The sequence below is a fragment of the Cervus elaphus genome, chromosome 1, assembly GCF_910594005.1.
Source record: "Cervus elaphus chromosome 1, mCerEla1.1, whole genome shotgun sequence".
NCBI classification, from domain to species: Eukaryota; Metazoa; Chordata; class Mammalia; order Artiodactyla; family Cervidae; genus Cervus; species Cervus elaphus.
Genome location: NC_057815.1, coordinates 60,477,581 through 60,504,534, shown reverse-complemented (window position 1 = coordinate 60,504,534; position 26,954 = coordinate 60,477,581). Strand labels below are relative to the sequence as shown.

Genomic DNA, 26,954 nt, shown 5'->3' with positions numbered 1-26,954 from the left:
CCAATAAAAATAAATGAAAAAAGAAAAAAAAAAAGGAAAGTAACAAGGCATATCCTCTGTACCTTGTCTTGGATATCATTCAGTATAAAATAAAAGTGAAAAAGTTACAGAATAATATGCATATACATATTGTTATTTATCTTATGAAGAGTATAAAGTAAATAATAAATATATGTGCATATGATTATTTAAAAAAAAAAAGACTTAAGGGTCTAAATTAAGGCCAAGGTTTTTTTTTTGTTTGTTTGATTTTTATTTTAACTAGAAACTACATACCACAACTGCAGTCAGGAACGCTGATCCTGTAGGTTTTCTTTCAGAAGTGACTTCCCATCTCCTGAAGCTTCTGCCAGGAGATAATAGGCAATGTTAGGAAATAGCAATTTGGAAATTTCCAATTTCCAATTAGGAAATAATAGGAAACAGCAATATGGAAATTGCTGCAACATGGAAAATAACTTTCAACATATTGGTATAGACTGAACGTTAATGGAGATGCTGTGTGTCTTTTCTGCTAATCTTTTAGCAATAGTATTATTTTCTTGTTGTCTCAAAATGGGGAGATGCTTTCCTTTAGGAGATGTGTGAGATTGTAACCCAAAGAAGGCCTCTTCAGCATTTGAAATCCCAGTCATTGACCTCTATATAGGTTTGGAAGGAACAAAAAATGTAGGACAGTAGCTGTAGCTGCTTTTTCCTGCTAAGATGTTAAGACTAAGCCTACTGACCTAGAATTCTCAGAGCTGTCAGTTCGAGGGCACAGACAAAGACACATAGGGAGAAGGGTAGACTTCTCAATGATTGTCTCCACTGGATGGTCTGGTTCAGATGTGGACAGATATTGTTGTGACACTGGAAAGCTGGAGAGGCTGTCCTGTTACACTGTCAGGCTCCTGGTAATTCTTCATTCTGCATGAGTGACTGTGCTGAGTGTTGGGTAGGGGGTTGAATGTGTCAGAAGATATTTTTCAAGATTACCTTCCCTGAAGGGAACTGGCACACTATGGATATAGCCCCACATTAGGAGATGATCTGCCTGTGATTTGAGAGCATTGGTTTATACCCCAATGGACACAACCTTTGATCACCAAGCAGCATGGTAAAAGTAAGATTTTAGATTGACTACAGAAAGTGTGGTGTGGAAATTTATCCATATATTTAATTCTTGCTAAAGACTGAATCCTTGGTATCTGTTGTAACCTAACAAAATGATCTCGGCTGAAGATGAATGCAGAGGCCTTTACTAGGTGTATGTAGGTCCAGAATACACTAGTATTTTCCTCAAGAGTAAATCAGTTTTACAGTTAAGTTGTATACCAGGATCCCTCCTTTCCACCTCTGACTAGACTGTCTGGGAAGAAATCCTTTGAAGTCACGTAAAAATCAAGTTTGTCAGTTCCAGCAAGGATCTAGTAATAGTAATAGTCATAGAAATGTATCATTGTTGAAGATCCTGTTTTGTCTTTCACTGACTTATTCTTTAAGGAAAATACATATAAAATGGTGTGTATATTTGAGCATTTGTGTATAAGGCACTTGTTCTAATAGTTTCCAATATCAATGAGTCATTCTTTGTAGCTTTGTGTGCCTCAGAGCTAGTACTGGTGTTGTGTCAATGAAAGAGAAGTAGAGCTATGTGTAGTAGGAAGAAGGATGAGGAGAAGAAAAGATTCTTTTAGTTCTTGTCTACTTTGCTTTTGCCTACAGTGAAGGACTTTTGGGCTAGAGGTAGATTATTTACCCATTCTTCGTGGTGCTGGAAAGATTTTATCAATGATTTCTCTACGTTGCTTATCATATGAAAATTAAGTGAAAGTGTTAGTCTCTTAGTTGTGTCCGACTCTTAGTGACCCCATGGACTGTAGCCCGCCAGGCTCCCATGTCCATGGAATTCTCCAGGTAAGAATACTGGAGTGGGTTGCTATTCCCTTCTCCAAGAAGTCTTCCAAACCCAGGTCTCCTGCAATTTCAGGCAGTTTCTTGACCGTTTGTGTCACCAGGGAAGTGTATAGTTTTGGTCTATGTGAGTGCCAAACTATAGAGATAGAAGGCAGAAATCTATTCCAAAAACTCAGAAATTGCAGCAAATTAATGCAAGTATTAAGGATTGTAATGTCCTCACTCTTCTGACTGATTGAACTTGACTTGGTTTTAAACCAATTTAAAGTTAAAAACATGAGTTAATCTTTCAAAGTAGTTGTCCTCAGACTTTATATTGCGTAATAATTACCTGAGCACATCTCAAAAACGTGGATTCCCAGCCCCACTCACAGAGAATCTGACATGGAGGGTCTAGCTTGTTGCTCAGGAACTATGGTTTTTATAAACACCTCAACTTTCATTGTACAAATGCTGCCAAGTGGTAAATCACATTTTGAAAAAAACTCTATTCTAAGAAAACATTTTTTAGTGGAGAAAAGGTGGGAGTGTAAAAAATAAATTTGCCATTTCTGTTGGCCTGAACATGATGGTTTATCATTTGACTGTCTTTACTTCTTAGTTTCCAGTTGAAGTACTTTTTCTGTCTCAGTATTGGAATGAATACACATGAAAATTCAACTACTGTGCTGGAATGTTCAACTGAATTAAATTGTTTAAGACTTTAACTTCAAAGGATAAAGAAACGGAAAGGTCTGTGCAGAGCTATAAAGCTTTTTAAGGAGACAGGTAGGCTAGATCCAGGAGTGCTGTTGACATATGACTAAGTCTAATATGGTCAGAAAAATTACCTGAAATTTCTGATAATTTCCGAAATTATCAAAGAAAAAAATAGGCTACTTCCCAGAGCTATAGTAGGCCTGATTGTCCATGTTGAAAATTTAGATCAAATGTTGTATGAAGTTAACAACAACAACAGAAACAACTCTGTTTAATAGATCCTGGAAATCCTCTCCTATTCGTAGAATAGATAGTAAGGAGTTTGAATATTAAACAAATCAACAAACTTGGTTATTTACAGATATCTTATTAATCAAAGCAGACCGATGTCAGAGTTCCCAGTAGCAGCATGCTATTGCTACATGATATTATAGCACTATTTTTAATATTCTTAAGGTATATGATTTGGATCCTAAGATCCAAATTAGTAACCAAGTTAGTAAAGGAAAAAGTAACGCTACTAGTGTAAATGATTTTTATTGTATAAGGTAAAAGTTAAAAACAGTTATAATGAAAATTCTCGCTAGTTCATACAAACAATGAATGCTTGAGAGGGTGTGGAGAAAAGGGAAACCCCTTGCACTGTTGGTGGGATTGTAAATTGATTCAGCCATTAAGGAGAACAGTATAAATATTCCTTAAAAAAATAAAAATAGAACTAAAATGTGACCCAGCAACCCCACTATTGGGCAGTTACTCAAAGAAAACCATATTTCAAAAAGACACATGCACCCCTATGTTCATTGCAGCATGACTTAACAATAACCAGGATATGGAAACAACCTAAATGCCCATCAACAGAGAAATGGATAAAGAAGGTGTGGTTCATACACACAATGGAATATTACTCAGTAATAAAAAGGAACGAGATGGAGTCATTTGTAGAGATGTGGATGGACCTAGAGACTGTTACACAGAGTGAATTAAGTCACAAAAAAGAAAAACAAATATCATATATTAATGTATATATGTGGAATTTGAAGAATTGCCATAGATGATCTTATTTATAAAGCAGAAATAGTGACACAGATGTAGAGAACAAATACATAGGTATCAAGGGGGAAAGGAGGATGGGATGAATTGGGAGGTTGGCACTGACATATACGTACTCTGTATAAAATAGGTAACAAATGAGAGCCTACTGTATAGCACAGGAAACTGTACTCAGTGCTCTGTGGTAAACTAAACAGGAAGGAAGTCCAGAAAAGAGAGGATATATGTATTTGTATAGCTGATTCACTTTGCTGTGCAGTAGCAACTAACACAATATTATAAAACAACTATACTTCAATAAAAACTTAAAAAATTCCAGTTAGCTCAATACAGGACGAGGTTGTACTGGTGAGGATACTGTGTGTGTGTATGTATGTGTGTGTGTTTGGTGGTAATGAGAGTGAAAATGTACCAAGCGGGTAAAAATTTATTTTTGAATGTGACAGATAAGAATGAAAGTTAGTAATGACATAAAAGGGTGATTCCTTTCTCTCTGTGTGTGTGCATGCTCAGTCATGTCCAACTTTTTGTGACCACATGGAATGTAGCCCCCAGGCTTCTCTGTCCATCATCCTAACTAATGAAATAATAAAATGAAATAAAGAAATCTCAAGTGGTATCACAAAAGTAGACAAGAAAAAATTCAAAGGAAGAAATTATGGGTACATGTAAATAAGTGACAGGAATAAGTCGTTTTTCATCCTTATGTATGTGCCTGTAGAACTGTGTGTAAACATACATCAAGACATATCCACCAGAATGTTCATAGCACCACTATTCATTAAAGTAAAAATTGGAAACAGTCCTGATGTCCTTTCACAGTCACATGGCAAATAAAAAGTGACATATTCATACAATAATAAAAACAATATCATGGTGATACACAACAATATGGGTATGTCTCACAATTTTAAGGTTTGAAACAAGCCAAATACAAAAGTATACATATAATATGATTCCATATATAGAAACATAAATCCCTGCCAAAATGAATATGTAATATCACAGGTCTGAGTAATGACTAGTGTAAACTGTTAGGAAGTAGAGAGATTAATGATAAGAAGTAGCTAAGAGTAGGAAAGATTGTTCTGGAATATGGGCAGTGTTCTAATACTCCATCTGTGCATGCTTATGTGGTCAATTTGTGATACTTCATTAAACTATAGATACTGGTGGACTCTAATCTCATGGCATGATCTTCTCTATGTGTTGAGAAGTCATTGGTCAGTGGAGGAAAGATCAAAGACACCAGGAGAAAAGACCAAAGCAGTCTTTGTTCCATCCCAAGACTGTCAAGTTAATCTGTGTTGTTCCTAATTAGGGTAAAGTCACAGGCACATGTTTTATGATTATTAGGCTCAAATCTTTCATAGTCACATAACAGAAAGCAGATAATGTCAGACCTTATATGGAAAAATCCCTGAGAACTTGTTTGTTATTTCCTGAGCTAAAAAGCCTGAACATGGTCGGTCTGAGACAGATTTGAGGGTACAGAACTAGAGAAAGACTTGTAGTTCTTTAGAGTAACGGTCAGGCTACTGGGAAATGGAGATTTTCAGAGACTAGCAGGTAAACTTAGGCTTATTATTAAATGACTTGTCCCCTGTGAAAAAGGAGAGCATAATTCTTTGTTTAATTTCCTGTTGTCTAAGAAAAACACAGATAAAGTTGTGTGGACATCTATGTGACAGAAAAAGAACATCGGATAACTTGTATTCAGAGATCTTCTCTGACATCCCCTAACTCAAAGTTTCCTTTCTATTACACAACCTCAGGTTCTAAAGAGGAAGACTGTGGAGAATAGGCCTTTCAGCCATATTTAGCAGAAATTCAGTAGAAGGGATATAGTTGATGACATAGATGTTATAAAAGTTCAGATATTTGTTCATTTTTCTAACCTATATTTTACTCTAACTTGTTAAAGTTCATGAATACTATTAATTTGAACTTGCTGAGATTGTCAAGAAGCTTTGAGATATTCAAACTCAAGATGTCTTCTCTCAGAAGTAGGAATTTTTGTGACTGTTTTGTCCTAAGTAAATTGCACATGTATATGTGGTTTAGGTGTGTATGTAAAAAAGAAAGAGGTCATTACATTGTCTCATTTTAAGACTTACATACAGCTACCAAGAACAAGATGGTATTAATGAAGACAGATATAGGTCAATGGAAATGGAAGAGTACATAGGATCTAGAAATACATTAGTACACTGATTTGCAAAGAGGAGTGGAAAAATCTATTCAACAAATGGTGCTGGGACAATTGGATATCCATGTGGAAAAAACATGATCATTCATCCTGCTTTATACCACACCCAAAATAGCTCACCACACCTCATCCAAAATAACTCAAAATAGATGAAAACTTAAATGTAAAAATTAACCTATTAAACTTCTGGATGAAAGAAGAGTGAAAAATATTAATATTCATGGCCTTGCAGTGGGCAAAACTTTCTTAGGACACTAAAATCATGAGCCATAAAAAAAACTGATTAATTAGACAATCAAAATGAAAAATTTGGCTCTCTGAAAATTACATTAAGACAATTAAAGGTCAAACTAAAGAATGGAAGAAAATATTTTCAATGAATATATCTGACGAAAAACTGGTTTCCAAATCATTAAGACTCTTACAGTTCAATAATATGTAAGAGAATACAGTAAGAACAAGGCAGTGTTTGAATAGCTGATTTCATAAAAGAAGATATTGAGTGATCAGTAAGTGTGTGAAAAGATGGTCAACATTCATTAGTCATTAGGGAAATTCAAATTAAAACTGCAATGAGAAAACAGAATATCTCATTAGAAAGGCTAAAATTAAGAAGACTGAGGATATCAAGTGTCAGAAAGGACGTAGAGCAGTTAGAATGTGCCTCACTATTGGTAGTAACCATTCCAGAAACTTGTTAGGCACTTGTGAAACATGCACACGTGATATGACACACACATTTCACTTCTAGGTATCTATTCAAGAGAATGAAAAATCCTTGTCCACAGGATGATTTGTGTATAGATGTTCATAGTAGATTTTTGCATAATAGCTGAAAACTGGAAATACTCAAAATGTTCATAAATAGGTAGATACTGGGTTGGCCAAAAAGTTCTTTTGGGTTTTTGTGTAACAACCCCTGAATGAACTTTCTGGCTAGTCCAATAGCTAAACAAAATATGCTATACAATAAAATACTGCTTAATAATAGAAATGGATAACTACACATACAAACAACAACATGGTTGAATTTAAAATTTATTATACTGTGTGGAAAAAAAAATAAAATCTATTATACTGCGTGAAAGAAGCCATCAACGAAAGAATACTTCTTGTATTATTCCATTTATATAAAATGCAAACTAATTTATAATAACCCAAAGCATATCAGTGATTGCCTGGGACTGGACCAGAGGGAGGAATAGACTGCAAATGAGCACTGTAAATTTTTGGGGATCATTAAAATATTTTATGTCTTGATCATGGGAATGGTTTGAGGGGTTTAGTGGTTTCAGCTTGGCAAAATTCATCAAATGTATACCTTAAATGGATGCATTTTTTTGTGCATAGGTTATTTCTCAATAAAATTGACATAAAAATAAGAAAATAATTTTAAACTAGAATAGAGGAAGCCACATGATTCCATCTTCTGTGGGACCTTTCAAGTGCGAGAACATAGGGCCCATTTATGCAGGAGTGTATGCTTACACGTAGACATGACTTCCTTGAGACCATTTTATTTCCATATTCTAATTTGCTTTTAGACTAGTGAGGCTTCTGGGAGCATTCTAAAACCACATAGCAAGAGAAGATCTTTTCCCTTTCCTTGGTTTTTCCATTTTTGTCTTCATGTACCTAGCGATTAGTAGCAATGCCTTGGCTACAGTTGAAACATGAGGCATTGTTTGAGAACAGAAAGAAACTGAACTGGGACCTGAACCAGGAGCAGGCAAGTGTGTAGAGGATGTTTTTGGATAACTGAGGCAACTGAAGAAAATAGTTGAATCCCTGGGGTCCCAAGAGAATGTGAAACCAGCATGTGAACAGCCTAGGACAGAGTTGTACTTCTACCAGCAGGTGAGACCCTTGAGGTGGAATATAAGTGCATCCCAGCTTGCACCCAGTAACTTGTTTAAACCTCTTTCTGCCTTTTGTTTTCTCAATGCATCCATTCTATTGCCATCTTCCCAGTGCCTCAGGCCCCAAAAAAGTCTAGTCTGATTCTTCTTCATTCTCTTCTTCACTTCCCAAAATCAAACAACTCATCTTCATAATTTTACATATAATTTACACTTACTGGTCTACTCCTAAGTGCCAGGCACTTTTCGAGACAATGGGGATAGAGAGATAAATATGAAAAAGGCGGAGTAGGTCCTTTGAATCGATAGTCCAGAAGCATTGAGACGGGTCTATGAATGCAGGAGGGATTACATCAAAGAGAGCAATTAGTTGAGTCTCCTCTAACATTTGATGATGTACCTTTCCATTTCTACAGAGTGTAGAAGCTATGTGGTCAGACCTTCCTCATTCAAAGATTGTCACCTTCAAATTAAGACTCCATTATCCATTCTTGTGTTCTTTCCTCTGGTCCCTAAGGAAGAGGCATTCCTAACCTCTTTGCAAAACTCACTCTGTCCTCTAAATCCTGCTGCTACTCACCTCCTGTTGGGCTTTTTCTTTTTATTTTTTTTCTTTATTTTGGGTCTAAAATATTGAGTATTTTACTTTTGTGGTTGCTTCACTTTGAATAAGAAAACACACATCTTCCTATTTTGTTTAAATATAGAGTGGATCTTGCCTCCTCCATAAGCTTTTCTTTACAGTTCTTTTATTGCCAGATTTCTCAAAAAGGAATTTCAAATTAGCACTTCTGGCTCAGTAAATGTTTGTTGATGAAATAAATTGCTGAATGCATCCTATCCACTTATTATTATTTAATTTCACTTCGGCCCTCACCTTTTTCTAGAAAAAAAGTTGTCTAGAAGCCTGATATTCACATTCTAATTATCCAGTCCAGGGAGCCTTTCCAGCTTTCTATCCTGTTAAATCTGGAAGCTCCTCTTTGTTGACCATCTCTCCTCACTTGCACCCAGGATGATAATGTGCCTCTGAGTGAATGAGATCATACAAGTACCGTTGATTGGAAGTTTGGTAAAGATTTTTTCAATGTCAGCATTTATTTCACACGTATTTATTGAGGGCTTGCAGCATGCTGGGAAACGTTTTAGGTACTGAGTGTTGACTAATGAATACGGCAGGTTAGATCCCTGCCTTTACAGTGTTTACCTCTACCTGAGGGAAGCAGACCATAAACTTCAAAATATTTGGCGTAGGAAAATAATTTCAGGTTAAGTGTTAGCAAAGAAACAATCAGATAATTGGATGGAGAGTAACCTGAGACTGCTTTTGATCATGTAGTTAGAGAATATGTGTTCAAAGACTCTGCTGCTAATCGTGAGCTGCTTTAGGCTCTTTATGCAGTGTCTAGCCTTTTCCAGTTTCTATCAAATATCATGATCCACCAGTGACACCACGGGGTATTTATCTAAAGGAAAAGAAAATACTAATTTGAAAAGATCCTACCCATCCCTGACCAGGTTCATTTCAGCATTATTTACAATAACCAAAGTTGAAAGCAACATAAATGTCCATTGATGGATGGATGGATAAAGAAAGTGTGGTACATTTCTAATGGAATATTATTCAGCAAAAAAAAAAGAGAGAAAGAAATCCTGCCATTTGTGACATTCTTGAGGGAATTATGTTAAGTAAAATGTCAGACAAAGATAAATACCATATGATCTCACTTACATATGGAAGCTAAAACAAAACATAACATAACCAAAAAGAAGCTAAATGATACAGAGAAGAGATTGCTGGTTGCCAGAGGTTTTGGGAGGAGGACGGAAAATGGGTTAAGGAGGTACAAAGGCTGAAATTTCCAGTTATAAAAGGAATGAGTCCTGGGGATGTTATGTGCAGCATGATGACTATAGTTGAGAATACACTATGTGATTTGAAAGTTGCTAAGAAGACCTTAAAATTTTTCATCATAAGGAAAAGTAAACTATAACTGTGTGGTGATGGATGTTTACTAGGCTTGCTGTGTGTTAGTTACCATTTTGCAATAGATACACATATGGAATCATGTTGCACAGTTTAACTAATATTAATATGAATTATATCTAAATAAAAAAGAAAAAAGTAACAACATGTTAGCTTGCCTCTTAATCTCTACCTCCTATTGTAGATTTTACTATTTCTGTAGCTCCTCTTTGGACTTGGATTTATGGTGTTGAATGGCTTATCCAGTTAGAAACTTATTTTGAATTCCTAACTCTGGCCTTTGGGGGTATGATTCCATTTTGATGGGCAAATGGTGATGTGGGTAACTTTTATTTCTTGGAAGCCATTTTTTCCTACTTCTTCACATAAACTATGTCCCTGTTAGTTACCTATCAAATCCGGGCATTAGTTTACGCTATTTGACTGCTCTGTATAAGGAGCTCTCGAATCTGTATCTCTATCCTTGTATGGTCTACCTTTCACAGTGCATCCTGAAACTCATAGGTAAGTCATTAACTTGTTTACAAAACTCGAAAGTCCTCATTGGTTTATGATATAATCAAATTACTTGGCCCTAGCATTCAATCCCCCTTACAATCTGGCAAAAATCAACCCAGTTCCCCCTTTTTTTCTTTGAAGTGAAGTGAAGTCGCTCAGTTGTGTCCGACTCTGTGACCCCATGGACTGTAGTCTACCAGGCTCCTCTGGTAGTCCATGGGATTTTCCAGGCAAGAGTACTGGAGTGGGTTGCCATTTCCTTCTCCAGAGGATTTTCCCGACCCAGGGATTGAACCGGGTCTCCAGCATTGTAGGCAGACATTTTACTGTCTGAGCCTTCTGTTATAATATTACTTCTGTTTTATGGTTTGGTTTCCTGGCTGCAAGGCAGGTGGCATCTTAGCTTCCCCACTGGGGATCAAACCTCAAAAAGCAAAGTCTTAACCACTGGACTGCCAGGGAAGTCCCAACCCAATTTTTTTTACAACCACTCTTTTGCCTTTTCCAAACTTCTAATTCACTTTCTTCCCTTAAAAGCTGTACTCTGTCATCTTTCCTCAATCTCATAGTTTTTTTAACCCTGTATGTTGAGGTGGAGCAGAATATGCCACCTCCAAATCTGCCACTTTGACATGTGGGTTGTTCTGAGCAGAAGGCAATTAAGACCCAGCAGACTCAGGAAAAGCTTTTTCACCTCTCCTTGAACTGCCTAACAGAATTATATAGAGGGCCTGTACCAGAAAATCTCAGAGAAGGAAATGGCAACCTACTCCAGTATTCTTGCCTGGAGAACTCCATGGACAGAGGAGCCTGGTGGGCTACAGTCCGTGGGGTAGCAAACAGTTGGAGGGATTGAGCAACTAACACTGTACCAGAAAGAGCTAATACCAGAGACAGCTTTTTTATCAGAAAGACATATTTGCACAGCATCTCAAACATTTGCTTACCAATCATTTGCTTTACCCATCTTCTTAATTGTCTCCCTCCTCTATGAAACCCCAGACCCCTACTGCCTTCTCCTTAGCTTGAGATGGTATATATGCCTCAATTTTCAGTCCATCTTTGAGTCTTGGTGGGGATTCTATAAGTATGTAATTAAACTTATCTTTGTCCTGTTAATCTGTTTTATATCAATTCAAATATTAGATCAGCAAAATATTATATTAGATGAGCATTTCCCTGGACACTATACTCCTAACCCAATTCTCCTTATTTGTGAAGCCTTCCTTTATTCTTCCAGGTCCAGTTAGTTCCCTTCTTCTCTGTATTTACCATAGCACCTCTTACTTACATGAGTCATAATAAAGTTCAACTTTTCATGAGTCCTTTGCTCTTGGGAAGCAGTGATGGTTAAAAGAACTCCATGCAACCTTTTGTGTTCTGAGAATTAACTTACTGCAAAGAGCCACCTTTTTGCATATGACTTAGGTAAGACTCATTTGTGTGTTCCCCTATTACTTATAAGGAGGCCAGACACAGACCCCCTTTTGAAAAATTCACTGCTTTTCTCTCTTTCTTTCTTGCTATACAGTAGATCTTTCTTGGTTACTTATTTGAAATATTCCGTCAGACAAAGACCCTTTAAATTCCATTCTTTGCCTCATAAAACTTTCACTGAGCTGTTTGTCCCCTGAATCAATTGGAATGTTTGAAACTAAACATTAATTAAACTTCTCTCCTTTTAAGCCCCCTTAAGGTTGACCTATCCTCGTTCTGATCCAGCATACAACCCCTCCTTAATGATCCCTCCAAAGAATAAAAATATTTCCTTTTATACACACCCTCTATTCTGTGTTCTTTCTAGCCTGTTGACCCTTTCCTACCAAAGAAAATTCCTTTCTGCCTGTCCTTTGAGATGCTTGCAGTTCTGTTTAAATTGTTTTCTCTATTACAGTAGTCTCTTTCCCTTTATTGCAATAATCCTTTCAAATGAAGTCTCTTTTTATGTCAGTGTAGATTTATTTTTATTTGATGATAGAAGTTACCAAATTGTTTGTCTCTTTTGATAATGTCCTCCCTTTCCCTCAGATTTGGAGCTGTTTATTGGAACGATGAGAATGTTACATTCATATTTGTGTTCTCATCATGCCTTAATCTGCCTTGATCTGGCTGTCCCTATTCCCATTTCCATCAATTTCTGTTCTTTTTTTTTTTTTTATCTCTGAGTATGTTGTTGTATCTCTCTGTCTACCCATTTCTCTCCCTTTCCTTCACTTACCTGTCTCCTTGAGGCCAAGTTCCTGTCTTCAGTTTGTTCCAGAGAGATTAGAGAGAAAGCAGAGCAGGTTCCTTCCCCGAGTCTAACAGTTTGCTTATTGAAATCTGCAGCCTAGACTTCAGCTCCGTCTATGGTAAAAGGGCAAGCAGGAAGTGAAAAAGTGGTTTCACTTTAGGTTTTTTTTTTCCCCCCTTTTAAAAGATCAGCTGATTTTAAGGAAGTCTACTCATTTATTTATTTATGCATTCATTCATAATTGTGATTTATATTTATTTATATAATTGTGATTTATAATTGTGTTTGCATTGTGATTCCTGGGTGTTAAGGTTATTGCAAATGGAAGAATAATGTTCAGGGGGAGCGGTGTGTGTGCATGTTTATTTACGGTGGCCTGGGGTGAGCACCAGATAAAGAACATGGGAGAAACAGGATAGGGAAAGAATTTCAGAAAAGAGACAAGGGCACATTAGAATGTCTTCCTCAGGGAACTTGCTTTAACTGCTTTACTGTTCTCGCTGTGTGACTGATTTGAAAATTAACAAAGTTTCAAAATTGTATTAGCTGATGTGGATGATTCAACACTACCATGAGCTAAATTCTTAAAAGCATACTGTGTGTTTATAGTGAGAAAGAGAATTTTACTGTTCTCTAGTTTTATATTAGAGCTTTTGTAGTAGTTTAGTTGCTAAGTCATGTCTGACTTTTGCAACCCCATAGACTGTAGCCTGGCAGGCTCCTCTGTCCATGGGGTTCTCCAGGCAAGAATACTGGAGTGCGTTGTCATTTCCTTCTCCAGGGGATCTTCCCAACCAAGGAATTGAATCCAGGTCTCCTGCATTGCAGACAGATTCATTGACTGAGCTACAAGGGAAGCAGAGATTTTGAGTAATGTTAAAAATCTGTTTTCCCTTACATATCTCATGTAAAGCATTTTGTTTCATTATTATCTTACCCCATGATTTAATTCATTATGATTTTGCTTGTAAACAGTACTGGCTGCTTCATTGTTCCTCTGTTTTAAGCTGTATGTGTCTGCACATGTCTTCTTGGAGGGGAACCTCATACTCATTTTCCCAGGACCTCTAGAAAGTCTCCCCACGCCATCTCATGTTTCCCCTTCCACCCCCAGGGCACCTGTGCGTCTCCCCTGCCGGGACCTCACTGAGCTGGCCGGGTGTGCGCCCAGAGCGCTGACCCCACTGCCGACGCTCCTGTCAGTGCGCTGCTCTCTCACTGTGCTTGTCCACTCGTGTCTCCCCAACCGCAGACCTCCCCCTCCCTGTGTTCCTCCCAGGTGTGGGGGATCTGTCTTATTCATCTTTGTATCCCACACGTAGTGCATGAACCATAGAGATGAACAAAATGTCATGATTGAACAAGAAAATGATTGGTCTGTTTGAGCCTGGGTCTCCAGTTATATGTGAGAATATTAACAGCTATTTCAGTGAGTGACATGAGACACAAGGAAGGGATAAGAAGGGCTGGAATGGTACCCTTCCAATAAGACTTCCCTTTTCCTACTCTTAGAATAGGAATGAAAGTGTTTTCTAGTAGACCAGAGTTTCAATGTCAGCCATTAGTTGGAGTCCAGGATCCAGCAGTTCCTAGCTATATTTGCTATGAGTGTGGAGAGGGTGACCTAAGTAAGGAGGAGCCGTCGAGCAGTGGAATGAATTTGCGTCAGTAGCACCATCCACTCGCATATTATTAATGAGGATAAAATGAGGGAGGTTAATCTCACCCAGTGCTTGGCCTGAAGTGGACGTTCACGTATGAATTCTTTTCCTCAGCACACAATTGTTTTGATGATCAAATCTGTCAGAAGAAGAAATATCAAGGGACGTGTCTTTAGCGGCAGAGTTCCTTCCACTGTTCAATCTGCACCTCTGAGTATTTCTGTTATCTGCGTGTCTTTGCGATTCTTGTGCTGGGCTTTGCGTCAGTGCCCATGTCTTCTCTGTTGCTATGCTTTGGGTCTAGAGGTCACAGAGTCTGTCTGATGTACCTCAGATTCTCTCACGGAGTGAGTAAATTTTCTGTACATGGTAAGATTTCAGTAAATGTATAAATTAATGAAGGAGTAAAAGCAATCCCTTAGAATAAAATCAGATTTGAAAACAAGTTTATTTCACCACACATTTACCTGCCATTACTCCGTGTCAATGCCCAAAACAGAAAACAGACTTTTGCTTTCTTTTTCACTTTTCGCTCAATTCCAGGAAATATTTGTTTTTAACATGAACTTTGGTTAAATGACCTGTGACTGTTTTTTGAAAGATGTTTTCTCCGGGCTCTTTTGTTTCTTTTTTTATTGCCAGTTTTTAACTTATATTCTCTTTGAAAAATTATAGCCTTATTCTGAATAAACTGAGCAAAAAGGAAATCACCCAGTCCTCCACAGTGATACTAGAGAGAGCCAAGCATCCAGGGCTGGAATTAGGGTGAAGCAAGAGAAGAGTTTAAGGTACAAGGGAACTTGTGAGTGAGAGAGATTTAAATATTGTGGTTTGGGTGCCTCACTTGCTTCACCCGAATTTCAGCCCTTCTTTTAGCTTCAGCTAAACATCCTGGCATGAACCAATCCATTTGTAACCCACTGATTACAGAGAAAAGGGCAGCTGAGATCACTGGGTCTCTCTTGTCTGACATTCTCCCCTGATTCTTTCCTTCTAATTGGCTCTTCTTTGACTAAGAGAATATGTCCATTAAGGGACTCTGTTGGCTTCTTCTGAAATCAGGTGGGTGATACTTGCCAACAAAAAAGGGGGGGGGGTGGTATTTTGCTTTTCCCCCTTTTATTTCTTTTGGCTAGTCAAATAATTAAAATGACATAAGACATTCACAGTAGGAAATAAGTTTAACACATATGTCTGGAGAATTAACATAGGCATGAGTAATTTGAAAAATAATAAGGCAGCAGCCATCCTGACTGGCGTGTAATGGTACCTCATTGGGGTTTTGATTTGCATTTCTCTGATGATGAGTGAGGTTGAGCATTTTTCATGTGTTTGTTAGCCATCTGTATGTCTTCTTTGGAGAAACGGCTGCTATCCAAAAGTCTACAGGCAATAAATGCTGGAGAGGGTGTGGAGAAAAGGGAACCCTCTTACACTGTTGGTGGGAATGCAAACTAGTACAGCCGCTATGGAGAACAGTGTGGAGATTTCTTTAAAAACTGGAAATAGACCTGCCATATGACCCAGCCATCCCACTTCTGGGCATACACACCGAGGAAACCAGATCTGAAAGAGACACGGACACCCCAAGGTTCATCGCAGCACTGTTTATGATAGCCAGGACATGGAAGCAACCAAGATGCCCATCAGCAGAAGAATGGATAAGGAAGCTGTGGTACATATACACCATGGAATATTACTCAGCCATTAAAAAGAATTCATTTGAATCAGTTCTAATGAGATGGATGAAACTGGAGCCCATTATACAGAGTGAAGTAAGCCAGAAAGATAAAGAACATTACAGCATACTAACACATATATATGGAATTTAGAAAGATGGTAATGATAACCCTATATGCAAAACAGAAAAAGAGACACAGATGTACAGAACAGACTTTTGGACTCTGTGGGAGAAGGCAAGGGTGGGATGTTTCGAGAGAACAGCATCGAAACATGTATATTATCAATGGTGAAACAGATCACCAGCCCAGGTTGGATGCATGAGACAAGTGCTCGGGCCTGGTGCACTGGGAAGACTCAGAGGGATTGGGTAGAGAGGGAGGTGGGAGGGGGGATTGGGATGGGGAATACATGTAACTCCATGGCTGATTCATGTCAATGTATGACAAAACCCACTACAATAATGTAAAGTAATTAGCCTCCTACTAATAAAAATAAATGAAAAAAAAATGAAAAATAGTAAGGCAGGGTAAGGTACATTTATAAGTCATAGTGGACTAAGCAGAAAGAGGTTGGAGTCTGGGACTTCAAAGGGAAGTAAAGTAATTCACAGGAAAACAGAGAGATTTAATGTTTGTTAAACCAATGTTCGGTGCTCAATCTAGAGAGAATACGACTCAGAGAGGACTTCAATCAAACTGGCCTTGCTAAGTTCCTCCCTGTTTAGCACACCTAGTTCATAGTATACTATAGTTATATACAGTGTTGTATAGTTATCTATAGTGGTATCTCCCTCCTGGAACAGGCTCTATATTCTGTTCTCTTAGGCAGTTAGGTAGAAGTTCAAAGTTTCTTTCTGAGTCTTTTGGACCTTCCTTACTTTCAGGTTGAAACAATCTACACCCCGAAGTGGCACCTGTTGGGTCACCTGCACTGTGTCCCATCAAAAGAGCAGAAGAAGAGGAGGAAAAAATCAGACAACCTAGCTGTTTTAGAAAAAACAAAAAACAGTTTTCCTTTGTTTCATCACCAGATGTGTGTGGGGCTTTCCCCACAACAAGCAATTCTGCAGCACTAGCCTGGTGTCTTACAATTTAACTAGACTCTGACACTATGGATCTTTCTGGATGTACTGTCAGGCCCCACAGTTTAAGGGCTCCCAGGAGACTGCCACTGGCTTCACATGTCAATTTCAGGCAGTAGATCCCCAGATTACCCACAACTTCTGTATAACTTGACTATAAATCAGAAGTTCCCAAAAGCCGCCTTTTCAGGTTTGATGTACTTGCTAAAGAAACTTCTAAAACTCAGGGAAGACATGTTTGCTAGTTGAGTAGAGAATCTGATAAAGGATACAGATGAACAGACAGATGAAGAGATACATAGGTTGAGGTCTGGGTGGGTTCTGTCCCTGTGGGGTAGGGGTCCATCCCTCTTTTGATATATGTGGATGTGTTCACCAAACTGAAAGCTCTCCAACCCCCATGCTCTTGGGATTTTATGTAGGCTTTCTCACACAGGATTTATCTGTTATTAATTTTCAGTCCCTCTCTGGAGAATGGGAAGTATACGCCTGAAAACATGAAACATCTAATCATGGCTTTGTCTTTCTGGTGGCCATTTCCCATCCAGGGGCCCATCCAGACTTGCCTCATTAGAACAAAAGTGCTTCTATCATTCTTACTACCTAGGAATTTATAAGCATTTCAAGAATCTGTTTTATGAACTGGGACAAAGATTACTTATATATTTCTTATTGAAAATAACAATATTTCACAGGGAAAGAGAGGCATCAGATCCTGCCTTGAGTGGGCTTCTCCCCCAACCTCTCAGGGCAGTGCCCAGCTGCAACCAGCAGGGCTTTGCTAACGCTAGGTATAGGTAGAAAGGAAGAGCGTCCTCTTCTCCTGTGAACCCTGAGATTTACCTGCTTCTGCTGTCTGATCCTGCTTCCAGTCTACTCCCTTTAGGAAACATGAATTTCTAAGTGAATATTTAGGTGGCATTATCCTTGCAGATGACAGGGATACAAGAATTTGGGCTGATTTATCAAGTTTAGGAATGGCTATCAGTACTAGTCTCCTTAAAGGTATGTATTTACATGAAAGTGGACCTGAACTGCATTGTTGTTACTTTCTAATTACGCAGACTTTGGTCACTCATTTAACCTTTCTCCGTTTTTCAGTAACTAAGTTGGACCCTGTAGGGCTTTCCCAAAACCAAAGGGCCCACCCTGCCATGTGCTCCATCTGCCTCTTTGTAGAAAAGCTTTAGTCTCCCAGGTCTCCCCTGAGTTACAAAAGGCTGGCTCAAGGCTTGATTTAAACACTGTGAATTTGTAGTAACTAAAAATACCAGCTGGGCCAGGATAACTAGTAACAATTTAAACAACAGATCAGCGATATAGCAAAGTTACAGGATCTTTAGTTCCTTCCTGAAGTACATAGATAATGGTGTCTGATACAACTTCCTGAGTTGTTTTGCAAATACTAGAAAACCTCCACCAGATGTAAGAAGTTAAATGCATTAGAACTATGAGAAGATGGCCCCCAGACTGATTGGAGTCTGAGGATTGATGGTGACCCCTATGACACAAACTTGTTATATCACCATCAGCTAATCAGAGAATTATGCACAAGCTGATCACACACCTGTGATTCTCTCCCTCACTTTGCTTTTTTTTAAAAACAAAAAAAAGTCTTTTCTGAAATCTACTGGGGACTCTGGACCTTTTGAGCCCATATGACTCCTTGCATGGCCCTGTAATAAATGCAGCATGTTCTGTAGTTCAGCTGGTGAAGAATCTGCCTGCAATGTAGGAGACCCCAGTTCAGTCCTGGGTCGGAAAGATCCCCTGGAGAAGGGAAAGTTTACCCACTCAGTATTCTTGGGCTTCCTTGGTGGCTCAGCTAGTAAAGAATCAGCCTGCAACGAGGGAGACTTGGGTTCAATTCCTGGGCTGGGGAAATCCCTGGGAGAAGTGAACAGCTACCCACGCCAGTATTCTGGCCTAGAGAATTCCTTGGTTATATTCCACAAGGAGTGGGATAGGACTGAATGACTTTCTCTTTCACTTTCCTTCACCAAAACTTGGTGTCAGTAGATTGGCTTTACACGTGCTAGTGGACTCAAGTTTGTAAACGTTCAGTAACATTTCTTCTTGCTACTTTTCATTGTGTTAATGAAATGAGAATTCCAGGGCTTAACCTGAGGTAGGGGCTCAAAATATTAGTTCTTTCCATCTCTTCTTCCCATTTAAGTTCTGCTTAAAGGAATCTCCAGTGTAAACTCCATCTCAGTCTTAGATGGAGATACTGAAACTAATTATGCAAAACTGAAGGTGTCTCAGACAGTAAAGAATCCACTTGCAGTGCAGGAGCCCTGGGTTCGATCCCTGGCTCAGGAAGATCCCTGGAGAAGGGAATGGCTACCTACTTCAGTATTCTTGCCTGGAGAATTCCATGGACAAAGGAGCCTGGCAGGCTACAGTCCATGGGTTGCAAAGAGTTGGACATGACTGAGCGACCTACTTTCACTTTCACACTGTGCAAAGCAGAAGATGGAATTCAAGGAATCTTCCATCACCAAGCCAAGGGGAGAATTTACTATGCCTTTCTAGACATTAAAATAGGTTTTACAATTGATGATATTGAATACTTTAGAATCTAGAGTAAATATTTATCAATATGAATCTAGAAGAGCATATGTAGAAAATTTATAGTGGTTGGGGATATAAGGTGGCCCCCATTTCAGAAGAACCGGAGGGATTTTCAGAATAACCAGGAAGAATGCAAAGGGAAATTAAGTCAGAAGCTTAATTCAGAGTGGCCACCATGGAAATGCTAAGAATGGACTTAGGGAAGAGCTCCCGATAATATGGGAGCAGTTGCGGATTTTGCTGGCCCTGAAAGGGATTCAGTTGCATTCTGGTACTACTCATGAATATTGAAATCTTTAGAAGAGATTACTAATTACTAAAGGTATCCCTCAGGTTTGGGGTCAGATATGAGGGGGAAGTAGATCCAGGATTTTTGCTAATTTGGTCAAATAGAGAATTGGAGTTGATGTAATTTGGGATACCATTTTAGGGGAATATTTGTGAACCCTCAAACTAATTATCCCAGACATGTTGGGATGTCTGGGATATTAATTCAATTCAAGCAAATCTTATTGGTTCTACTATTAAAATATATCCTGGATTAGGCCACAGACCATGTGTAGCACTAAGTGCTATCCTAATATAAGCTGCTATCAGCTCTTTTCTGAATTGTTGCAATAGTCTTCTAACTTATTCCCATGAATTGTCATTTTCATTGTACTCTACCTCATTTTCTTTGTCTATTCACACAGTATGAACATTTTAATGAGAGAATGACCCTTTCAAATCAAAAGTAAGATGTCATTCCTCTGCTTATAAATCTTGAAGAGCTTTTCATCTCTCTCTTAGCAAAAGTAGCAAGTCCTACAATGTCCCACAAGCCTTTATATCAATTTGATCTGACAAGCACAAAACTGCAACTATACTGGCTTCTTTATTAGACCTCATCTGCTTCCATCTTGCAGTCTTTGCTCTTGCTCTATCTGAAAAAAAATTTATTGTTTCCATCCCTTTCTTCAGAATTCTGCTCATATTTCACTGTACCTGGGAAAGTATTTCCTGATGACCCTATATTAAATAGCAGTCTTGTATGCCCAGCACTCATTACCTTCTTTATTTTCCTATATTTTTTCTTCTTAACATTTGCCATCATCTAACATACCATTTATGACCTAAATCAAATCCCTTACAATTATACAGTGGAAGTGACAAATAGATTCAAAGGATTATATCTGATAGAGTGCCTGAGAACTATGGACAGAGGTTTGTGACATTGTACAGAAGGCAGTGATGAAGACCATCCCCAAGGAAAAAAAGAAATGCAAAAAGGCAAAATGGTTGTCTGAGGAGGCCTTACAAATAGCTGAGAAAAGAAGAGACGCGAAAGGCAAAGGACAAAAGGAAAGAAAGACCCATTTGAATGCAGAGTTCCCAAGAATAGCAAGGAGAAATCAGAAAGCCTTCCTAAGTGATCAGGGCAAAGAAATAGAGGAAAACAATAGAATGGGAATGACTAGAGATCTCTTAAAGAAGATTAGAGATACCAAGGGGACATTTCATGCAAAGATAAGCACAATAAAGGACAGAAACAGAATGGACCTAACAGAAGCTGAAGATATTGAGAACAGGTGACAAGAATACACAGAAGAACTATACAAAAAAGATCTTCATGACCCAGATAACCATGATGTTGTGATCACTCACCTAGAGCCAGACATCTTGGCGTGCGGTCAAGTAGGCCTTAGGAAGCATCCTACGAACACGACTAGTGAAGGTGATGAAATTCTAAGTAAACTATTTCAAATCCTAGAAGATGATGTTATTGAAGTGCTGCACTCAATGTGCCAGCAAATTTGGAAAATTCAGCAGTGGCCACAGGACTGGAAAAGGTCAGTTTTCATTCCAATCCCAAAGAAAGTCAATGCCAAAGAATGTTCAAACTATCGCACAATTGCACTCAACTCACAAGCTAGCAAAGTAATGCTTAAAATTCTCCAATCTAGGCTACAACAATATATGAACCGAGACCTTCCAGATGTTCAAGCTGGATTTAGAAAAGGCAGAGGAACCAGAGATCAAATTGCCAATCAAAGAAAAAGCAAGAGAATTCCAGAAGAACATCTACTTCTGCTTTATTGATTACACCAAAGCCTTTGACTATGTAGATCACAACAAACTGTGGAAAATTCTTTAACAGATAGGAATACCAGACTGCTTTACCTGACTCCTGAGAAACCTGTACACAGGTCAAAAGCAACAGCTAGAACTGGACATGGAACATGAACTGGTTCCAAATTGGGAAAGGAGTATGTCAAGTCTGTATATTGTAATCCTGCTTATTTAACTTATGTGTAGAGAAAATCATGAGAAATGCTAGGCTGAATGAAGCACAAGCTGGAATCAAGATTGTCGGGAGAAATATCAATAGCCTCAGATATGCAGATGACACCACCCTTATGGCAGAAAGCAAAGAGGAACTAAAGAGCCTCTTGCTAAAAATGAATGAGTTGAGTGAAAAAGCTGGTTTAATACTCAACATTCCAAAAACTAAGATCATAGCATCTGGTCCTATCACTTCATGGACATAGATGGGGAAAAATGGAAACAGTGACAGACTTATTTTCTTGGGCTCCAAAATCACTGCAGATGGTGACTGCATCCATGAAATTAAAAGACGCTCACTCCTTGGAAGAAAACCTATGACCAGCCCATACAGCACATGAAAAAGCAGAGACATTACTTTGTCAACAAAGGTCCATCCTTTGTTGGTCTAACCAAAGGTCCAACCAAAGCTATGGTTTTACCAGTAGTCATGTATGGATGTGAGAGTTGGACTCAAGCTCAGCTCAAGAAAACTGAGCACCAAAGAACTGACACTTTTGAATTGTGGTGGTGGAGAAGACTCTTGAGAGTTCCTTGAACTGCAGGGAGATCAAACCAGTCAATCTTAAAGGAAATCAGTCCTGAATATTCATTGGAAGGACTGATGCTGTAGCTGAAGCTCCAGTACTTTGGCCACCTGATGCGAAGAACTGACTCATTGGAAAAGACCCTGATGCTGGGAAAGACTGAAGACAGGAAGAGAAGGGGACGACAGAGGATGAGATTGTTGGATGGCATCACCAACTCGATGAAAATGAGTTTGAGCAAGGTCTGGGAGTTGGTGATGGATGGATGGGAAGCCTGGCATGCTGCATTCCATGCTATCACAAAGAGTCAAACATGACTGGGCAGCTGAACTGAATTGAACATATTATTTACATCCTTGTTTATTTATTGTCTCTTTCTACTAGAAACTTTATAAAAATAATGACTTTATCTCTTTCTTTAACACTTGAGTCACTAACTTTTATAATAGTAGCTAGAACACAGAATGTACCTCCATGGTTATTGAACATATGTAATAGTAATAGTTTCTTTATTTTACTAAAATTGGATCATATTATAGACAGTGATTTGTACCTTGTTTTGTCTAATTAATGTGTGTTCAAATTTTTCTATGTAGATGTACAAGGAGTTGTGTCATTTTTCTTAATTTCTTATTAAATTCTATTGAAGAGATAGACTGTGTTTCTGCTTCAGTTCAGTTAAGGCACTCAGTCATGTCCGACTCTTTGCGACCCCATGAATCACAGCATGCCAGGCCTCCCTGTCCATCACAAACTCCCGGAGTTTACCCGAACACATGTCCCTTGAGTCAGTGATGCCATCGAGCCATCTCATCCTCTGTTGCCCCCGTCTCCTCCTGCCCCCAATCCCTCCCAGCATCAGGGTCTTTTCCAATGAGTCAACTCTTTGCATGAGGTGGCCAACGTACTGGAGTTTCAGCTTCAGCATTAATCCTTCCAACGAACACCCAGGACTGATCTCCTTTAGGATGGACTGGTTGGATCTCCTTGCAGTCCAAGGGACTCTCAAGAGTCTTCTCCAACACCACAGTTCAAAAGCATCAATTTTTTGGTGCTCAGCATTCTTCACAGTCCAACTCTCACATCCATACATGACCACGGAAAAACAATAGCCTTGACTAGTTGGACCTTTGTTGGTAAAGTAATGTCTCTGCTTTTTAATATGCTATCTAGGTTGGTCATAACTTTCCTTCCAAGGAGTAAGCATCTTTTAATTTCATGGCTGCAATCACCATCTGCAGTGATTTTGGAGCCCCCCCAAAATAAAGTCTGACACTGTTTCCACTGTTTCCCAATCTATTTCCCATGAAGTGATGGGACCAGATGCCGTGATCTTAGTTTTCTGAATGTTCAGCTTTAAGTCAGCTGTTTCACTCTCCTCTTGCACTTTCATCAAGAGGCTTTTTAGTTCCTCTTCACTTTCTCCAAGCCAGGCTTCAGCAATATGTGAACCGTGAACTTCCAGATGTTCAAGATGGCTTTAGAAAAGGCAGAGGAACCAGAGACCAAATTGCCAACATCTGCTGGATGATCGAAAAAGCAAGAGAGTTCCAGAAAAACATCTATTTCTGCTTTATTGACTATGCCAATACCTTTGACTGTGTGGATCACAATAAACTGTGGAAAATTCTGAAAAAGGTGGGAATGCACTACCCTTAGGAGACTTAAAAACAAAATTCAACTGAGTAAATTATTTAAAATCTCTTTCACTTTGTTCAATGAATCATGTACCAGTCAGAGTCCAGTCTAGTAGACAGAAGGGTCTCTGAAGGGCTATACAGTGAAGTAATTTCATAGACAGAGGGGAAAAGGAAAAAGAAAGCTGAACCAGGTAAAAAAGCAGATCGGTTATTAGAAGGTTAGTTTCCTTATAGAGAATGGGTAGAATTTATCAGGTAGATTGTCTAACCCCTGCTGATCAGGCAATTGCTGATTGACTGGTATTAGACTAACTTTTGGGAAAGCCAAAACTATAATTGTCTCAGTTTGCTGTGTAGCGTTAGCATGAATGACTCAATTTGGGGCCTACTGTCTTGTTTTTAACAGAGCCTGTGACAGTGTTCTTGCTTCTTGACATTCATGACAGAGCACTTTGCTAGTTTCCCTCCTTTGCAAACCTGGATGCACTTCTCTGTTGGTTTTGCAGGCTCAACAAACCTTATGCAGACATGCATACTGTAACTCATTATGGCATTGTTGTACCACCTTCCTCATCTACTTCGTCCTCTCACTCTAAATGACTCCTTGGCTTCACTGGTCAATTTATATGTAAATTATTGTTTTCTCCATCAAGAACTGTATCAGAGTTCTATGTAGAAGAAAACTGTTACTTTGAATAATTTGGAATATGGGATTTATTATAGGGGTTTGATTTCATGAAGCAGTATGACTATTGCCTCTGTGATTAGTGGTGGGCCTAAGTCATGGGGACAGGCACTTGGGGAGGAAAGATAAATATGACATGGGGGAGGATAATGACAAACTGGAATCCATGAGGATGAGCTATAGACTGTTTTGGTCCTTTACAGCCTCCAATCATCCAATTACCTGACTTTGATAATTCAGGTAGTCTACAAAAGAAGCTGGTGCCCTTGGTCACAATATTAAACTTCTACCTGGCTCATGAGTCAGTGAAGATGAAGCAGGGGAGCTGGATGGGAGCTGATGGAGTTGTCAACTGAACCACTGCCCCACATCTACAAGGTGAGTCAGTGACAACATCTGTGAGTTGAGATAGTGTCCCTAACCAGCTTCCTACGTGGAAGAAGAATACAAAGAATATACCTACTGCTTCAGCTCTACCTTCTAAATCTCACACAAAATATCTCTGTGGTTTACACTAACCTTGAACCATTAATGAAGATGGTGAGTGCAGCCATGAAATTAAAAGGCACTTGCTCGTTGGCAGAAAAGCTATGACTAACCTAGACAGCTTATTAAAGAGCAGAGACATTACTGTGCCAACAAAGGTCCGTCTAGTCAAAGATATGGTTTTTCCAGTAGTCATGTATGGATGTGAGAGGTGGACTATAAAGAAAGCTGATTCCCAAAGAATTGATGCTTTTGAACTATGGTGTTGGAGAAGACTCTTGAGAGTCCCTTGGACTGCAAGGAGATCCAATCAGTCCATTCTAAAGGAAATCAGTCCTGAATATTCATTGGAAGGACTGATGATGAAGCTGAAACTACAATACTTTGGGCACTTGATGCGAGGAGCTGACTCATTTGAAAAGACCTTGATGCTGGGAAAGATTGAAGGCAGGAGGAGAAGGGGACGACAGAGGATGAGATGGTTGGATGGCATCACCAGCTCAATGGACATGAGTTTGAGTAAGCTCAGGAGTTGGTGATGGACAGGGAGGCCTGGCATGCAGCAGTCCATGGGGTGTCAGAGAGTCAGACACGACTGAGTGACTGAACTGAACTGAACTGAACTGAACTATTAATAACACAAGGAAGGAAGTTCTAGAGAATGTAGTTTCAATTTAACTAAGTAGACACAGGACAGCTCCACTACAGTCTTGATTTTCAGCCCCATAACACTATGGTGACCACATACTTTTTGCTTTTAAAATGGGGCACTTTAAAGAGTGGAAGATGATGGGGCAAGTGCTAAAATCCTCACAGCAATCCAGGCCATCTATTTAGAACATACACTCTGAATCTGCCAATTGTCTACTTTGGACTGGACCTCTTGTAGTATTTCCTCCAAGTTCAGTTCCTGATGCTAGTCAGGTTTATTCTTAGCATCATGCTAAATTGTATTAAAGAGACACATTCCTGTGGCAACCAAAATTTCTTCCCTGGGCTTTACAGTCTTCTGTCATGGTGGTCTCTATAATGTGTGTGTGTTGTTAGTCATTCAGTCATGTCCGATTCTTTGTGACCCTGTGGATGGTAGCTTGCCAGGCTCCTCTGTCCATGGGGATTCTCCAGGCAAGAATACTGGAGTGGGTTGCCATGTCCTCCTCCAGTTCTCTATCATAATGAGCTCTAATACACTGTTTTCCTATTTTCCATTTACTTCTGCTTTTTTCTTCCATGGAATCTTCTCAGTTGTAGTGAGTTTTAAACTTTGGCTTCAGGACTTCCGTGGTGGTCCAGTGGTTAAGAACCTGCATGCTGGTACAGGGGACATGGATTCTATCCCTGGTCTGGAAAGATGCCACATGCCTCAGGACAACCATTCCCACAAGCTGCAACTGAGCCCACATGCTGCAGCTACTAAAGACCATGTGCCTAGAGGTTATGCTCTGCAACAAGAGAAACCACTGCAATGAGAAGCCCAGGCACCAAAAGGAAGAGTAGCTCCCACTCATCACAACTAGAGAAAGCTAGAGAAAGGCCTTACATGGTAATTAGGACCCAGCACAGCCAAAAATTAAAAACAGCAAAACAAAACAAAAAACTTTGGCTTCTTTTTCTTTAAATCAGTATATGGGCTTAGTGTACCTACTAATGGCCTTTGTGTATCTACTTATGGGGGGGCTATCTACTATCTGCTAATCTACCATAATTTCTGGAGTTTACCTTCTTGCTGTTCAGTGGCTAAGTCATGTCTGAATCTTTGCAACCCCATGGGCTACAGCATGCCAGGCTTGCCTGTCCTTCGTCATCTCCCAGAGCTTGCTCAAACTCATGTGCACTGAGTCAGTGATACTCTCTAATC

At 39.1% G+C, this 26,954-nt stretch overlaps 2 protein-coding genes and 1 pseudogene across 3 annotated transcripts in view; 1 reads left to right on the top strand and 2 right to left on the bottom strand.

The window, feature by feature from the left end:
* Window positions 1-12,516, bottom strand: part of LOC122694949 — a 51,419-nt pseudogene extending 38,903 nt beyond the window's left edge. The window contains exons 1-2 of the transcript XR_006341284.1: window positions 12,423-12,516; window positions 277-346 (exon numbers count right to left, since the gene is read on the bottom strand). The product of XR_006341284.1 is annotated as an interferon-induced very large GTPase 1-like (transcript). The remainder of the gene's footprint in view (window positions 1-276; window positions 347-12,422) is intronic.
* LOC122694965 (interferon-induced very large GTPase 1-like) overlaps window positions 1-26,954 on the bottom strand; it is a 1,416,129-nt gene that overhangs the window by 679,345 nt on the left and 709,830 nt on the right. The window lies entirely within an intron of this gene.
* LOC122695260 (zinc finger protein 215-like) overlaps window positions 1-26,954 on the top strand; it is a 462,760-nt gene that overhangs the window by 86,700 nt on the left and 349,106 nt on the right. The window lies entirely within an intron of this gene.